The sequence below is a fragment of the Pinus tabuliformis genome, chromosome Q (assembly GCF_031772625.1).
Source record: "Pinus tabuliformis cultivar Carrire ecotype Pingquan chromosome Q, CPIR1, whole genome shotgun sequence".
NCBI lineage: Eukaryota > Viridiplantae > Streptophyta > Pinopsida > Pinales > Pinaceae > Pinus > Pinus tabuliformis.
The window spans coordinates 1,158,641,931-1,158,656,331 of NC_142296.1; the positions used below are offsets into that span (position 1 = coordinate 1,158,641,931).

General features: G+C 32.5%; 1 pseudogene across 1 annotated transcript in view; it reads right to left on the minus strand.

Annotated features, from left to right (window-relative positions):
• Positions 1 to 254: 254 nt before the first annotated feature.
• LOC149223764 (endoglucanase 4-like) overlaps positions 255 to 14,401 on the minus strand; it is a 102,968-nt pseudogene continuing 88,821 nt past the window's right edge. Inside the window, exons 3-11 of the transcript XR_016249686.1 lie at positions 13,895 to 13,938; positions 7,333 to 7,466; positions 5,655 to 5,861; positions 4,436 to 4,636; positions 4,212 to 4,310; positions 2,859 to 3,020; positions 2,591 to 2,702; positions 2,048 to 2,211; positions 255 to 1,019 (exon numbers count right to left, since the gene is read on the minus strand). The product of XR_016249686.1 is annotated as an endoglucanase 4-like (transcript). The remainder of the gene's footprint in view (positions 1,020 to 2,047; positions 2,212 to 2,590; positions 2,703 to 2,858; positions 3,021 to 4,211; positions 4,311 to 4,435; positions 4,637 to 5,654; positions 5,862 to 7,332; positions 7,467 to 13,894; positions 13,939 to 14,401) is intronic.

Sequence of the window (14,401 nt, forward strand, 5' to 3'; positions counted from 1 at the left end):
ACATTATTTACTAAATTATTTAATAGTTATTATATAATTATTATTTATTGTAAGTATTAATTTTCAAAAATTTATAATAAAATGTATTCTAAATTATATAATAAAAATATATGGAATGTTGAACCAAAATCTTGGTTATCTAATTTATGAAACACAATTTCTTAGAAAGATTTTACCCACCAAAAAAAAACCAAATTAACAATCATAAATATAGCATTTATTCCATAATCATGCCATTGCTATAAGCACATAATTAAAATTCCATGCTTGGTTACATGAATTTGTAAAGCATATATGGAACCTTCGTACAAGGAAGATAAATGGCGATTTAAAAATAGGTTGGCAGGCTTGCCAGACACCTTTTATTTTTAAATTCAAGCACAACCTGTAATAGCCACGGTTGCCCAGATTGAGGATGTATTTCTCAGAGTACATAAATCATGAATCAGGACATCTCTGAAACACTAAAATTAGTTTTACATAACTACCCAGATCGCTAAAGGAAACCTGATAACCATGGAGTTACCAGATCTTCAGTTGGTAATTAACTTAGAAGCCTCTTATGAATCCTTTATCGCAGTGGATGCCAGCCAATACTGATTGCTAATTTAAGAATCTAAGTTCCAAACTTGTTAAAGCTTGCAAATGGTTTTCATGAAATTGATTTTTTCCCTGTGCCATGATTGGATTTAGTAGTTTGGATGGGCATTGAAATATGCAAGCACGCCTACCAGTGGTGCATTGATGTATGTGGTGGGTTCGGATTGCTTGAAGGCTGACCGAACGTCATCATATTGGTCGTTTTGATCTGGTCCTCCCACGACTGCCCCCACCAGAAGATTTGGGTTGGGACTATTGTCAGCAAATAAGCTGGAGCCATGATAACAAGATATATGATAAGGATACACTGTCACAGAGGGTAAAGATGAACCTCGGTGATGAATGTATTGAGGGAAGCGAGGACCATATCCCACCATATATGAAAAACTCAGAGGATTATCTCCAAGTATGTAGTCCACCTGTATCACAACCAGTTACAGTGTCAGTAGAGTATTAATAACAATAGGATTTCTTTTCGGAAAATATCTTTATTCGATGAATATATATGTTTTGATTTTTGACAGAGTATTCGTTTTCATCCCTAAAGTTCAAAGCTTATCATGTAATTTGCAGAAATTAAATTTCAGTGAGGAACATTTTAATCATTTTTCCTAAATTTCTGTGAGGAGCATTTTAATCATTTTTCTTAATCACTCCAGAGAAACCCAATTAACTTCATAGTATTTTTATATTTATATTAATAAAAAGTTTGTCCTTATCAATTCTAGATTAGCTCATCAATGAAATTTGACTGGTAAATTGCCTATCACTACTGGTAAATTGCCCATCATATTGCCCATCAACAGATGATTTGTTCATCAAATATAACCAAAAATTTTCTCTACCCTTCAACATTTTTTTTGGCACTAGAGTTGCAGAAACCATCAAATTTGATGAATGTTTTAGATTTAAAATTCTTACTCTGTAATAACTATATTGAATAGGCATAAAACAAATTAACAACTGACTTTATTCCATACCCGTTAAATATCCAAGTCTGACACTAAATTTACAGAAACCTTCAAATTTAAAGAGTGTTCTAGATTTGAAATTCTTACGCCCTAAATCCCCTCAAGATCCCATCATTGAATAAGTATAAAACAAAATCAAAATTTGATTTTATTCCATACAGTTACATATCCAAACAAATTGAAAATTATTCTTTAATAAAATCCTGAACAAAAACTATCCCTCTTAATTTAATTTAAAAAGATTAACAAAACTCATGAAAACCCAATGATATTAAATATACTACTCAATCAAACTAACTTTACCCAAAGAACCAGGAATATTAAAAACATCACTTATTGAACTAACCCTTTCAACGCCTTAGCACCGCCCAATTCAACTAAACCCTTGCCCCTTTTACTAATACTGAGAATTACCAGACATACATTAAAGTTTGGTCCAATATTTAGTTATGAATTTCCATTTCCATGGACAGTACCTGGCGCTTGGCAGCTGATCTGAGGCGAGCAGGAGTAATTAGTACTGATCCACATTGAACATTTTGAGAACTATGGCTCAAACTTTTAGCATAGGCTAGAAGTAGAAACGAGAAGGCTGTAACACGCTGCATGTTGCTACCTTCATCCGTGTAGATAAGTCCACCTGTTGAACAGTACTGATACATGAGTAACTTCACTTCTTTAACCAAACAGATTGGCAATAACCCAATAAAATAATTATAAGAATGAAAATATCATGGTTAATGTTTATTTGGTGTTTTGTTTTTTATTTTAATATTAAATTATTATTATTATTGTTTTTGGAATTTTAGTATTTGGAATCGATTTGTAAATAGTTTTAACTGTATTAATATATAAAAATATATATTGATATAACAAAAAAAATTCTAATATAAATAATGTCAATTATTTAGCTTTACTTATACTAATTAGATTTTCAAAATATTTTAAAATCTATATTAAAAAATAAATAAATAAATTAGCCTTCGCCATAACATAAAAATGGCCTATTAACATCAAACCTGGAGTGTATTGATGTTGCGAAGAAGGTGATTCTGGCAATAGAGAGCAGATGAAGTCATCAGCATACCCCTTGTAGTTTTGCAGACTTGTCACATTGTGTATCAAGACTGACTGCATAAAACGATTCAGTTTTCCCAATTATTCAGGGGAAGAGATTCACAAAAGAACAGTAACATAAGGATGGAGCTAGATGATCTTTGGTCATAAACTCTGTACAGATAGAAGACATGTTGAAGAAAAGTTTGATGCATTGACAAGAGTATTTACCTTGGCTAGTAAAACATTTAGTCCTGCATGCTTGTTGTCCCACCCAAATTCAAACGTGGTTTGGTCAGCTCCAAGTGCCAAGCCATTAGCTAGAATGTATTGAATATATGCTCTATTCCGTGTTGCCTTGTGCAACCATGCAGCACCCCATAGCAATTCATCCTGTAAACCAGGAGGCATATATGTTAGTCTTGAAATGCAGGACAAGAGGGAACGGTTTGGTCTGATATTTCAGCTGATTAGGCATGATGGGTATTTATTTTCACTAAGCAACTACTTTGTTTGTTACTTCTATAAACTATTTGAAATCACAACAGAAAAATTTATGAATTAGAGACTTTCATTATTGACATGAACCTTTGACAATCCCGTCATATTACCATTTTTCATTGGAAACATCTGTACGCCCAGTACACTACTAAAATGCAGATCTGTGGAATGTCCTAAGTTTCCTGGTTTTGAAGCAAATTTGTTGCCTTAAAGTAAGAAAGAAGATTCTAAAAAGGCTTCTATAGGAATGTTCTTTAGCCAAACATTTTTTTAGAGGGAATGTTTTGGTAAAAATCAAACATAGACATTGACTTGGATGACATCACTAAAGAGTGGAAATCAGTTTAAAAAGATTAAAGTGCAGCAGGTTTATTTGCATAGTTATTTGGCACCATTAGAAAGGAATATGAAATAAGTTTGAAAAGGAATATGAAAGCAGTTGGAAAAGATCAAGTTGCAAGTTTGTTTGTATTGATATTTATCATTATCTTAAAAAGTATTACTCTAATTAAGTGATTTTATTTTGTTCTTTTTGGTAAATTATCTGATATATTTTATTTAAAATCCTGTTAGAATTGAAAAAAAAGCATAGTTTAATGTTGTTGAGTCTTCTAAATGTTGAAAAGTCAAAAGGAAAATGAGTAATGATTTTTTCACCGTCAAATCTGCTAGCAAAATATCTATAAAGAAGATGAATAAATAAGATATAAAAAATGAAATTTTCAAGACCCAATCTACTAGCAAAAGAGATTTAAAAATGTTTTTTTAAGGACAAATCTCTTAAGAAAAGAGATATGCAGATGAAAGGAGAACATATAAATGATTTTTTGGCCAAATCTCTTATGAAAAGAGAGAGGCAAATGAAACTTTCATATCTCTTATGCTTAAAAATAAATCAGAGTTCAGAGTTAAGAGTAATCTCAATTATATTATATTATATTATATGATATTGTAACATGTCAAAACGTCGACCAGTGCAACTAGGCTGCCTAATTTTATTTACAAATAGATACTGCATTGCAAGTCTATTTTAGAGATTGTGCAGAGACTTAACTGAAATTATAATATATGATGCAAAAATACCTGGTATCCATCATAGTCGCAGTAGAAAGGACACACAGCTGGTCTCACGCTGGGGTCATCATTATATGCTCCCCTGTATTTGTCTGCAAACTCGAACAACTATTGCAGACATTATAAGAAGGGAAGTTACTCCCAAGAAGTAGCCCAAAAAAACCGACAAGCAGAACACCAGATTTCATATTTTTTTAGGAAAAAATTCCCTCAGGTTTGAACATTGATCTTACCCGAACTGCAGTTTGAAGAAGCTGCTGGGAATACTGGACATCTGATGTTCTGAACACAATGGACGCAGCAGCCAATGCTGCAGCTGTTTCAGCGGCAACTTCTGAGCCAGGATTGTCTTTGGTAATCTTGTAAACTGTTCTGGGGGTGTCCATGTCTTCTGGTCTCTCCCAGCAATCGTGATCTGCATAGGGTTCACCGACCTGCGATATACAATATCATGAAATGAGCCGGAGGTTTTGGAGATTTTCTAGTAGTAGTAGAGGAGATTATATAGTAGTTTCTAGAAGAGCTTGATTCATCTTGAATAAACAGGTTGGATGGTATCAACAAACAGCAAAACCCAATAATCAAGGTCCACCACTTGTCAGGCTGACCACTCATCAAGTCCATCCTCTTCAGGTTGGATGGTATCGACAAACAGCAAAACCCAATAATCAAGGTCCACCACTTGTCAATCTGACCACTCATCAAGTCCATCTTCTTCAGGTTAATTAATTTTAATTGTCTAGGTTTTTTTTGCGAGCATTACTATTCTTTTTTTTCCTTTTTTGTGATATTGTCACTATAATATTAAGAGTATATTTAACATTTCTCAAGTTAAATATATATAATAATGTCTAACTCAACAAGAGTGAGATCTATTAAAAATCACCTATTATTTAAGCCTTATCACAATAAACTAAACATGTCTCTTAATAGTCCCAAACACTCTAGCTACTAACTACAAACAGCTAGTTACCCATATTAATCCTTACAAATAAATCAAGATACCCCAGGTGGAAATCTAGCTAGTTAACAACTAGTTACCCATATTAATCCTTACAAATAAATCAAGATACCCCAGGTGGAAATCATTTGGTGATAAAATATACTGTGAAGGAACCCCTTGCCATGTTGCTACTTCAAACCTCTAATTAGCCCTATGCCCTGCTTGAGGGTCATCTTGGTAATGCCTAAAAGTCAAACAGGGCATATTGGTAATGCCTAAAAGTTATAATAATAGTAGCTAAAATCACCCCTTTGATTAAATCAAAACATAACCATCTTCATGCGAACTATCTTTGTAGTAACCAATGGGTTGGCCAACTAATCGCTTCCCCATGTTATTTATTGAAAATAGATCAGCATACACCCCTTCATAACAGTAAATCAATTTCAACACTACACAAAGTAAACCAACATATATCAAAATCCTATGAAACTATGCAAATATGGTACCTGCACGTATAAAGTGTCCGGAAAAGCTGCTGCTTTGAGGAAATAATCTGTAGCCCAACGAATTGAATTCTTGGCGTTATCCAGCTCCTCGTGCATGAACTTTCCGAATTCTAACACGCTCCATGCTAGCATCGTGGTTGTAAAAGCCATAGGGAAACCGAATTTGAGATTGTCTCCTGCATCATAGTATCCTCCCACCAAGTCCACCTGCATCCAGTACACAGATTTTTACATTTAATGGGCGAGGTGCATTGTCTGCATTGCTTCAGAGTTAGGGCCTTCAGATTTTCCATGGACGTTTTCAATATTGGGATCATCTCAAGGACTGAGTAAATCATTCCAGAGGAAGAAATTGAAAGTGGTTCAAAATACCCAATATAGAAAATATAGACTCAAACCAGTGTTAAGGCGGAAGGTTTGACTTTATTTAAATTAAGGACTGAGTAAATCATTCCAGAGGAAAAAATTGAAAGTGGTTCAAAATACCCAATATAGAAAATATAGACTCAAACCAGTGTTAAGGTGGAAGGTTTGACTTTATTTAAACTGCAGATTTTGGCATGCAGCTTTGACTTTACTGAGACTGCAGATTTTCGTATTCAAAGATCATGTCGCAAAGTTAACAGTTTACTTTACTTCATGTTTATTGGATAAATAGAATCTGCAATCGAAATTGAAAAGATCAAGAAAAAACACCATTACAGTCGAAGCAACTCAAACAAGTGTTAAGTGGAAGGTTTGAGTTTATCTGGACTGTAAATTTGGGCATCCAAAGGACATGGCTCAAAGTTAAGAATGCCATTTTGAAAATTGTAAAAGCAACTCAAACAAGTGTTAAGTGGAAGGTTTGAGTTTATCTGGACTGTAAATTTGGGCATCCAAAGGACATGGCTCAAAGTTAAGAATGCCATTTTGAAAATTGTAAAAGCAACTCAAACAAGTGTTAAGTGGAAGGTTTGAGTTTATCTGGACTGTAAATTTGGGCATCCAAAGGACATGGCTCAAAGTTAACAGTTTACACCATATCGGTTGGATACACAAAATCTACAATCCGCATAAAAATACTGGAAAATCAAGACAAAGTACCATTTAGGTCAAAGAAACTCTAACAAGTGTTAAGGTGGAAAGTTTGAATGTATCTAAATGGTAAATTTGAATATCTAAAAGGCATGGAGGTGTCACCTATACGCCTGTAATGCAAAAAGATATAAGCAATATGAATGCAAGTCCCAACAGTAACTCAGGCCTAAAAGGCATGGAGGTGTCACCTATACGCCTGTAATGCAAAAAGATATAAGCAATATGAATGCAAGTCCCAACAGTAACTCAGGCCTCTGGAATTTTGATGTTTGAAATCAATTTGCAAGATTCCCACTAATATTCATGACTCAAAATTAATAATTTACTTCACTCCATATTCATCATATACACAAAATCCCCAATCCACATAAAAATATCTTCCCAATGAAAGTAGAAAAAGTCAAGACATATAACACCATTACTGTCAAAGGAATAGACCATTACAGTTAACTGGCAGAAATCTAAAATAGAAAAGATTTAAAATATAAAAGGAAGAAGTAGTATATATCCATCAACTGCTACATGCTTACACTTGATTTTTGTTTAAACCTCTACAGTTCTATAGGCAATATAATAAGTATAAATAAGGCAACCTTACATTTGCAGCTGAGCCATCTCTGAGAGCAGAGTCTTTTCTCCAATTCAAGCGTTGATTTGGAGGCAATTTTCCTGATCTCTGGCCTTCAAAAAACAGAATACTTTTGGCTAAAGCATCTCTATAGTTATGACCAGGGACAGTGGTTAGTCCAGAGGACATACGATATTTATAAGCACCACCCCCAACTGCCATTGCCCCTGGTAAGACCAAGGATAAAACTAGAACTGCTAATAAACATTGGGACAGCCCAGTGTCCATGGCCATCTTAATTCTTACAGAATATATACTCTATATACTCCAGTTCCAGACAATGCAACTCTAGGGAGTGAGACTCATGATACATTCATAATCTGAGAGCTTTTATATATGTCCTATTTAGTTATTAGACTCCTGAGAAGGTGCCTCGATCAAATATCAAAGTCATAAAATCCGCCACAAATATATTGTACATAGAAAGTATCAATGCTAAATATAAATACACATCTAACTGCACGCATTAAAATTTTCCTTTCGATTTTGCACAAAATCCCAAAAAACTGATTATTGTAGATTATAAATACAGATCTAAATGTACGCATTAAAATTTTCCTTTCACACTGCACAAATTCTATACTTAATGGATAAAAACGAACATTCCAAATTATGCTACCTATGTCAATGCACGCATTAAATTTTTCCTTTCAAAATGCACAAGATCTCGTTATTATTTATTACAATTTAGGCTCTCAGATGTTATTTGAGTTAAGATTGATGGTTTAAATTTCAAATTGGTTATTCGAACTTATATTATTATTATTGGGAGTTTATATTTAGGAATTGGTTTTACATAAGGTTGTAATATATATTGATTTAGGCTACTATCACTATACCATTAAGTTTCTATATTTTGTCATTATTACCATATTCTAAGTGTCGGAGAGTATTTAGATAAACATCTTGGTATCTAGGTAAACTTTTTTTTGTTAAAGATAAATTAGTTTAGAGATTTGAACCTTTAATCTTATACTTTACATAATACTAAATGATAAATTAAATTGTTGAAAAAAAAATCTAAATAAATGATCAATTAAATTGCTAAAAAAATTCCAAAATAAGTAAAACACCATTTTGAATTTTTTGAAACGGCTCTCAGTTGCAATTTGAATTAAAATTGATAGTCTCATTTCCAAAATGTAATTTAGTAAACAATCAGTGTAGCGACTCTCATGGATGGACAAGATGGGATCACCGACTCTCATGGATGGACAGGATTGGATCACGTTTCATTCCTAATGTAAACCAATGTTATTCAAGTTATTCTTTGCTCTCTTGTGCATTATTGGGTGGAATACGACGATACAATTGGATTGGATTTCTATTTATGCTGACTCCAAGACCATTATTGATGGGGTTACAGGGAAGTCTAAATTGTCACCTCCTTCCCTGGATAATTGGTTGAATGGTATCAAATTGTTAATTTTCACCTCTTTCCCTGGTTAATTGCTTGACTAGTGTCAAGTTGTTAATTCAATCCTTTTCTGACATCTCCTTTAAGCATGTTTACAGGGAACATAACAATGCAATCGATGGGTTATTAAAGGAAGGTTTTCAGGCGATCCCATGCTCTTTTCACTTTAGACTCAAATCAGACGTGGTGGTTTTGGATGAGGGTGAGATCGCTCTTGTTTGACATTTTCTATTCAAGAGATCCAATCTGTTGCAACATCATTTTTTTCTTTTTGGATGTTGCTTTGAGCATGTATTTTTAAGAAATATGGTCAGACTTTCATTAGTTTAGAACACACATGTATGTTTTGATCTCTTATGTCTTTTTGGGAACTTTTAGTTGAAAAATGTTAACAATTTATTTTGATCATGATGGACTCTTTTAGGATGATATATAAACTGTGAACATTTTATTTTTATCATGATGGACTCTTTTGGGATGATATGTGTACTAGTTTTTCTCTTTTAATAAAAATTTCCAATGTTTTTTTACTCTAAAAAAAATCATTTTGTAATGAAATTTTGAAAATTTCATATGGATTTATAAAATCCATTCTCAATGATATCATTTCATATTTCAATGAGGGGAAATTGTATCAAAAATCCTAGGCAATTTGTTAAAAAAACCTCATAGCTATACAACTTATGATTTATGACTTATATATATATATATATATATATATATATATATATATATATAAGCTAAAGTAAGTGTTATAGGTTAAGTTTAGAATGTCTTAGTCTAATAATTTTACGTTTTGGAGATATGTTGGGTATATTTTTCAATTAAATTGGTTGGAAATTAGGCATGAATTTATTGAAATTACAAATTTAATCTATGAACTCTACATAGATATTTTCTAGAGTGCCAAATCTATTTATGCATTAAAAAAATCTTACCAAAAAAACTTCAAAAAGTAAAATAGTTAAACAACATCATTTAAATATTTAATGGTTATTATTAAAATCATTTACAGTTCATTTTCTATATCCCACATAGAGTATGAATGCATTGATGCTTATTAGGGTGGTTCATTTTAATTTAGTTATTATTGATGTCATTTATTGTATTTCATTAGCAATTCATTAATATATTTTATTGTAGTCAATTAGTAAGTTATTAATTACTAAATAATCTTGAAGTCTAACTTATAGAATTTTTAGCACTCTTTTTTTTAGCAGTTAATTTTGTTCAAAATTGGGTAGATATTTTTAAAAATCAATAACTTTAAGTTGTTTGATTTGCAAAATTTCAGTGCCTTAAGGGTTTTTTAGGGCATTCAATCCATTTATGCATTCAAAATTGCATTTTAAACAACAATAAATCACAAACTTGCTACAAATTCTATTATTAGATTCCCGCCAAAAAGTCATTTCTTCTATTAGTTAGACTGAGCCATAAATAATTATTGCTAAAATTATAATTAAATAATTTATTCCTAGCATTCATAGAATGGGGTTCTCCCAACATTATAATTATGTAAGTGTATATGAATTCATTGGTTATTTAGATATGAAAATACCCACCAAACATGTGTGTTGTTAATAAATCTTATTTTTTCAAGTTTGTAGTGTGATGTGGTTAAGTTTCTTGGATAAACACAGTCACTAGTGGTAGATGTACATATTTGCTTGTACAATAATATTCATCAACCACATATGTTTATCATATGAGAAGACTTAATTAGACCTTTCTTTGTTGAAAATGGTAACCCCTTCATTTATGCCCTAGAATGTAGAATGCTTTTTTTAAGCTTTATAATTTAAATGTATAAATGAAAATGCAATCTGGTATCATCAATCCAAATGTTAACGCTAGGAGTAAGAACAAGAGACGAAAATTCAACTCATGAGAGGGAGAATAGTCCACAAGTGTTATTAAAAATGAACTTGAATAAGAAGCTTTCAATTCCCTTCCAAAGTAGAATTATCAAATTGAGAACACTTGCATATCATAAAACCAACAAGCTGAAATGAAACAAAGCTAGGCATATATCAGTAGAAGAGATAGCTCCTAGCTAATGCATATGGATATCCAAAGGCCATAAACAATAAAGAATAGTCCACAACTTGTTGAGGACTATTGCAAATCAAATATAAGAAATAAAATGAAAGAAATACAGGTGCATTTGAATAATCAAAGTAGTTGAAAATTAGAGAATAGTCCATTGCCACGCCACCAAGAAACTTCCTATTTCAGATTAGAGGTTAGCAAGAAATAAGATAAGTGAAAATCAACATCCACAAGTAGTAAAAAATTATGCAAAAAAATGGTCTATATTACAAACACAACATCCAAGAGTGTGAAGCAAATTACTAACAACAATATTTTTATTAACATATGAAGATAGCTTGCAGTGCTAAAAAAGAAGACAATGGTTATACTGATAAGTTTAGTTCATGGCTCTTGATCTTTCAAATGCTTGACTCTTCACATGGCTTTAATGATTCTTGAGTTACCATAGATTATTGTTGTACTTCCTAAGATCTCAACCATCCAAGAATTCATCTTATTCTCACACTAACTCTTCAATTGATTTGTGACGATAAACTACAACAAAAATTAAGAAGTTACAACATTTTATGCACTCAAGTGAGACTTTCAAAATAACACCAACTGAATACAAGCATTCTCATCACTTTGACATCCATTTCTTCACTCTTGGTTGCATACGTCCATCACTTTCATTTCCAATCTCGCCTTGCATTTATATTTGGTTGGAAGTTACATTTTCTTCATATTCATTGCACAGTTAAAAAAATTATTCAACATCCTTTGCACTCCATCCATCTATGGGTATGAGACTTAATCAATGAATTGTTCTTTTTTTGAGGTCAATAAGTGCTTCTTAGGTCCCTCCTTGTTTTTTCTAGTTTGGAAACACCCTTTTGCTTATTGTGCCTCTATGAAGTTGCATTAGGTTTTGGTCTTATATTCATTCTCCTTCACCCCACTTGTGCACCTTCCTTCTTCATTTAGCTCTTTACACATGCAAACTAATGTAAGGCACAAGAATATCCCCAATATATGATACTAATAAGACACAAATAGCATACTACCTACACAACTTAATAACTCATTACACAAATCATAAAAATTAAAAACATAACCAATTACCTATGAAAACAAATATTCTGTTAATAGAAAATGAATTAAAAAACAACAACATAATTGATGAAAATAAGAACATGAAATGTTTTTGCTCTTTCAAATCCACAATGTCATCATGCATCCTTCATTCACTTATGATGAAGGAAACAACATCAAATTCATTAATTCTAAAACTATCATCAATTAATGTTGTATTTTAATAAATCCCATTAAAACATGAATAATCAAGGCCACCACTTAGAATGAACCATGTAACATTTAATGTGTGGGTAAAAAAACATACGAAATGTGATTTAAACTGGAAATTTATTTCCATGAAAGGTGCAATGGCTCCAAGGTCTTGTACTCACTTATTAGTCCCTGCCTTGCCTGGTGATCGAAATGGTGGCCTTTAACATTAATTTAAGCTACTAACGATCACAATAAGAAAAAAAATTAGGCCCGCATTGCATATTCAACACTGCATTCTCTTTCACCATCTTATTTGGCCTCTTCCCGAAGCGGGGAGGTAAAACCATATGCTATATTTATTTGTTTTCTTGGCATTCTGAAACTAGTAAACTAATGCTAGCATTAGTCGAAAGCATTAAATGGTAGCTCATGAACAACCGCTAGTGGGGTATTAGTATATGTTAAAACTCATATTACATTTGTGATTGTCTAGAGACGGGTCATGCCTGCCATGTCAAACCATTCCTACCGTTTCAAAAATATGGTTTACATAAGAGCAAAAAACTTTACTTGCCTACCTGTCCAAATTTTTGTTTGTTGCATCTAAATTCATTGTGTAAATTCATTCATTCAATCAACTTTGTTGTTGGATTAAGCTTTGCTCCAAGATTCTATGTTTATCCGTTTGAACAAGATTTTCTCCATCAATAGTTGTTTGTACAAGCTTTGCTCCACCGTTTGGTGGGAAGATCCATAGTGAAGCAACATCATCAGAAGGCCAGTTCTGCTCACGACATCTTGTTTAGCGGGCAACTCCATAGTGAAGCAACATCATTAGAAGGTCAATTTTTCTCACCACTTTGAGAGGCTCTGTAAAAATGAAAGCATATGTTAAAATGAAAGCATCTGCAATACAAAGACTTCATTGGTATTTTTTTATTCATTACAAACAAACTATGTAGACAATTTCAATGAATTTGCAAATTTTCATTCGATTTCCACTTTGTAGCTTAGCTAATGCAAATTTGATTGTTTTCAATGAAAACAAAAACGAAAAAAGACATGAAGACGAGCTAACTGGTTTTTTGAAACCGCTTTAGCCAGGAACAACTGGGTATAACACTAGGATAGGATATTTACCCTTACACATTTATGTTAATGAAGCGTTCACATCATTTCAGGAAGAAAATGAGTAAATTTCAATTTACTTGTTGAAAAAAAACAACATACTAGCTTCAAACCTAGAAAATTATAAAATCAATCTCAGCTCATCATCACAAGTGTGTTGAACTCCTTTGTCACTGTTCTGTACACTTCAAATTATCTTGATCATTCATCTATTTTTTTTAACTTTTCTAAGGTAAATACAAAATTTGTGGTGACAATTATAATTATGCACATTCCAATCAATTTTCTTTGAATAAAGCATAAACTATTTGCCAATTCAGATCAGTAAACCCACAGTTAACTCTCAAAAAACAACAATTTTTATCTTGTTTATGTCATTCAAATTAATGCAGGAGCATTCATCTTAGAGAAAATCATTATATTTTAGTAGACACAGGGGGTCTTGTGTTTTAAGGAAGTTGGGTTCCTATGTTTTGAAGTAATGTAATTATTTAGGCTTTTAAGTAATTTTAATGAGAATAATTGAATATAGTGAGGCATATTTGTAAATGTTCTCGAATATAGGAGAACACGAGGGATTTAGGATAATTGAGAGATGATAGAATTTGAGAATTAATTGTAAAACTCAGATTAGGAGTTAGTTCATGATTTTATGGATTAGAGAGGATCCTTAGGGATGAGGAAGAGATTTTAGGATTTTGTTGAGGAATCTATGGATCTAAACCAGGAATTGGTTTTAGAATCCCTTTGTATAAATGTAAGCCTAAAAGGCAAAGACAGAGGTTAGATGTTTTAGATAGGCTAGATAGATAGCTAAAGTGTGTTTGTAAGCCTACGGGCAGAGTGTGAAGCAGAGGCCACTAATTAGAAGAATCAGGCCAGAAAGACAGAGCCTTAATATGTAATCATTTGTTATATGTGTTGGTATACAAGAATTCGATTCATGACTGTATAATTGTGTGATTGAATATCGAATGATAAATTACAATGAATCAGAGATTTGCATAACCTATATATGTAGGCGGAGTTCAGCGAATGCACAGAGAGGAAGAGAGCGAGACAAAGGCTCGTAATGGGCCGTTGATCCATTCGAAGGATCAAATTAATGCTCTAGAATGACAGTGATTTAAGAACTCACAGAGTTTAAGCTCAGGAGGGAGTCACAACGGAACA